Source organism: Panthera uncia (assembly GCF_023721935.1).
Source record: "Panthera uncia isolate 11264 chromosome B2 unlocalized genomic scaffold, Puncia_PCG_1.0 HiC_scaffold_24, whole genome shotgun sequence".
Classification (NCBI taxonomy): domain Eukaryota; kingdom Metazoa; phylum Chordata; class Mammalia; order Carnivora; family Felidae; genus Panthera; species Panthera uncia.
This window is the reverse complement of record NW_026057580.1, coordinates 96,338,176-96,342,833: the sequence shown is the minus strand read 5'-3', so window position 1 is coordinate 96,342,833 and position 4,658 is coordinate 96,338,176.

Genomic DNA, 4,658 nt, shown 5'->3' with positions numbered 1-4,658 from the left:
GACCTGAAGATATGTGTCTGAGACCTCTGTGCTCCACTGGTCACCATGTTGATTGACTGATTTGGATGTGTTCCATATTTGTTTCTTTTAAAAAGGAAGACCTTTCCCCACAGAGAAGGAGGGGAGGTTCTCTAGGAAGGAAAGACTTTGGAAATGTGGTGCTCTGGATAAACAACTTTGCCATTTTTTTTTTCACCATGAAAATGACATTACATTTCCTTACATGGAATAATTAAAAATGTTGCCTGAGAGTTGCAACTAAGAGTTTGTTTTCTCATCAGAAGACAAGAAGTTCTGATAAAAATAGTAACAAAACTCTACAATAAATATTTAATCGTAAATATATGGTGTGGGTGAGTATATATAGACATTTTAGAAATCAGATACTGTACCAATAGTGAAATCATTAAAGCTTACTTGACCTATCAACTTTTCCCTGAGCTGTTTCCTACCATATACCAATATTAACAAAGATCAGATAAATTGTCAGAATGAGACAATGTCATTCATGTATGAATTATTAAATAATAATGAATTTTTTAAAATAAAAATTCAAAATCTGAACCAGGAAACATGACTTTGTTCCTTGCTTTTTTTTACTTTTTGTTTTTTTCTCTTAACATAGATACCCTGGATCTGCTTCACTTTTATTTTCATAATATTTCTGTCTTCAACCTCTCACCTGAGTGACATATCTGCAGAGCAAACTGTCACTGGACATCCATACTTGGGTTTCTCATTGGCTAAAATTCCACATGCCCAGGATATGGATAATATCTGCCCACCATCTTTTTTTCTGCAGCATGCTTGTGTACGTATCACACAAGATTACTCATATCCACATCTCACACTTCTTACCTAACTTCTGTTTCTCATTTCAGCAAGAGGCAATGCCATCCAGAGAAAGAAATATGCTATTCTTATTTCACTCTACTTCATCCTTACACTCCTCAATCAATTAACTATTAACTCCTGTAACCCAGTAACTGCAGTCCAAAGGCACATGGTTCATTAAGAGAGACAGACCACATAAGGGGCCGTAAAACAAACCTCAATAAGTTTAGAAGGATTGAAATCATTCAGAGTATCTTTTCTGACCACTATAAAGTAAAATTAGAAGTCAATTACATTTGACTGATAATCAAATTACAGTAAGATATTTGGAGAAAACCCAAATATTTGGAAATTAAGCAACAAACTTCTAAATAACTCATGGATAAAAGAATAAGTTACATGGGAAATTAAAAAGCATTTGAACTGAATGATAATGAAAACACAACATATTGAATTGTGGGATATAGCTAAAGCAGCACATAAAGGGATGTTTGTAATTTTTTAAGTTTTTATTTAAATTCTAGTTAGTTAACATGTAGTATAGTATTGGTTTCAGGAGTTACATATAACACGTAGTGCTCATCACAACAAGTTCCCTCCTTAATACCCATCAACCATTTAGCCTATCCCCTGCCCACCTCCCTTCCAGCAGCTTTCAGTTTGTTCTCTATAGTTAAAAGAGTTTTCTCTGGTTTGCTTCCCTCTCTCTTTTTTCCCCTTCCCCTATGTTCATCTGTTTTGTTTCTTAAATTCCACATAGGAGTGAAATTATATGGTATTTGTCTTTCTCTGACTGACTTATTTCACTTAGCATAATACATTGTAGCTCCATCCACGTCATTGCAAATGGTAAGATTTCATTCTTTCTGATGGTTGAGTAATAGTCCATTGTATATATGTATATGTATATATGCATATGTATGTGTACAAACACACACACACACACACACACACACACACACACACACTACGTCTTCATCCATTCATCAGTTAGTTGATGGACATTTGTGCTCTTTCCATAATTTGGCTATTGTTGGTAATGCTGCTATAAACATCAGGGTGCCCGTGCCCCTTCGAATTAGTATTTTTGTATCATTTGGGTGAATATCTAGTAGTGCAATTGCTGGGTTCTAGGGTAGTTCTATTTTTAACTTTTTTGAGGAATCTCCATAGTGTTTTCCAGAGTGGCTGCACCAGTTTGCATTCCCACCAGCAGTGTGAGAGTGTTCCCCTTTCTCCGCATCCTCACCAACATCTGTATTTCCTATGTGAATTTTAGCCATTTTAACAGCTGTCAGGTGACATCTCATTGTGGTTTTGGTATTTGTAATTTTTAATGCTTACATTAGTAAATTCCATGAAAGTAGATATTGTTTGCTGAGCATCCACATGTCCGGAACATAACATAGCAAGTCCTAAATAAATATGTATTTATGGAATCAACTTCTTTATACATCACTTGTTTTCTGACACTTTCTAACTATATTCTCTCATTCAACTCTTTCTTGTTTATCTCATTTACAAAATGTGTAAAAATAAAAAACTACAACATAAGACTCTCTCACTTCTGGGTTTGATTTTATACTTCCCGATCATGAGAGTGGTGATTTATTTTCAAGTGTATTTAATCTTTTTTTCCTTATGAAAGTATATTCATCTCGTTACAGAAAATTATTAACAAAAATTCCTGTTTAGCTTCATTTTCATTTCACCTGCATACATTGTATGAGAAGAATGTTTAAGATGCAAATAATACAATTTAGAGAATGGCAAAACTTATGCTAGCTCTCCACAAACAGACAACTGAATAAACACACAAGTTTTAGTGATAGAATTATTCTTAGAAGAATACATCATATCAGCCTAAATTTCATCTACTATTGAAAAAGTATTTGAAACCCTAGATCCTATTTGTGAATTAATCACATCATTACTCTTTTTCTTTTTAGTCACATTGTCTTGATGTTTGACACTGATTGATTGTAATTTGTGCCTGCCAATTATGTATACCTTTGTCATTGGTTTTCTTTGTAATGTAGAGATTGAGTTTTACACAGATAATGGTTTCAATAACTCTTGATACATATTTACCCATTTGGCTTGATTTCAAAGTGCTTACCTATGCTCACCACTCTCCACTCCCTACGCCCAGTGAGAGGGATAATTTCTGGCTCATTCCCCCAATACCTAAAATAGCACTTTGTGCAACATTTCATAATTCAAGTAACTAAAAGAATGCCGATAGCCTTAAGAAGAAAGAAAGAAAGAAAGAAAGAAAGAAAGAAAGAAAGAAAAGAAAGAAAGAAGGAAAGAAAGAAAGAGAAAGAAAGAAAAGACAAAAAAAAAAAAAACCTGTTTAGTTTTAGCTAAACCTGTTTAGCTAGTATGGTTTCTGATGAAAAACTTGAGGAGATCATCACATCAGTCTGTGGCTCCAGCACTACTGAATCTCTAATGACAGATAGAGGAGGAAGGTGTCCAACACTGACCTGGCTCTAAGAAGCACTTGTGCTTTTCCTGACTTTAAAACTATTCCTCTCTTAAAGTTGAGAGATGCTGGCATATGCTACCCAGGACAGTACTTATGGATTAAAGGCTCACTTTGACATTTTGACAAATAAACATGCGTGCTAATTTCTCCGAGCAGCCACAGATGACTGATTATTTCATCAGGTACTCAATTTAAAATGATAAGTGGTGCCAAGCCAAAATTAATCAGCAATCTAAGTGACTGACATGTTGCTTAAAATCGAAGGCTCTGCCATGCAACTTTATATGCTTATCCAGTAGTCTCCAAATGCAAAAGGTGGTAGAGAAAGAAAATGTCATTTACTTGAAATACATTTTATTAGCTTGACACTAATAAAATGTAGTATAAACCATTTTTAGAAAAACAAAAAAAAAAAGGATAATTTGATTACACACTGGTATTGATTATTTGAAAACAAAAACTAGTGACTTTTTTTCACAAATCACTTTTCAAGCGATAAAGTACATCAAGCAAAAAGAAGATTAAGAACCAAAGAAACCACTATTTATCATAGATGCATAATTTTTTTAGCCTTTTCTTACCTAGGTATTAATCTGTTAGGATATCATTTTCTGAAGACAAAAAATTGGAGGAGAGAGTCCATCTAATATTCTACAAATTATTTTTTGTTTTTTTTAATTAGCAATTTATTTTCTATATCTTTTCCCAGTCTTTTATATAGCTCTGATTCTTTATATGGTATTTTGTATTTCATTCATTCTGATTCCAGCTTCTTGTTACAATGGTACAGTAAAGACTTATGCACATGAATCAAAGCACTCTTACTCAGTGCACAAGGGATTAAGGTTGGGAAATTCAAAGATAATTACATAAAGACTTAAAAGAAATGGTATGTAAGAATATTAATTCTTGAATATGCATGCATATGAATGTACTACTTTTTGATACTCTTTAATTGTGCCAACACTAATTATATTACCATACCATCTTCTTTTGCAGAAGCCACTATTCTTTTGCATTCAGTTTTTTGTAAAAAAATCATGCGAGAATTTAAGCACATTTAAAGTGTCTTTAACGGCAGGATAATTTTAGATTTTTTTCTTTTGCATGCAATCTGACATATACGTTTTAATGCGTTGTTTTTGGTTATGTTTTTGGTTTTCAGATCGTCCTAAAACTTTCAAAAACTTGTTTTTAACAGAAACAAGTGCATCCCTTTTTTTCTGGTGTGTTTTATTTCTGGTGTGTATAATATTTAATAAAATTACATAGTTACAAGTTCTGCTGAGGTACTAGGTTTGGGAACAAACACAACTAATTGAGTAAACTTCAA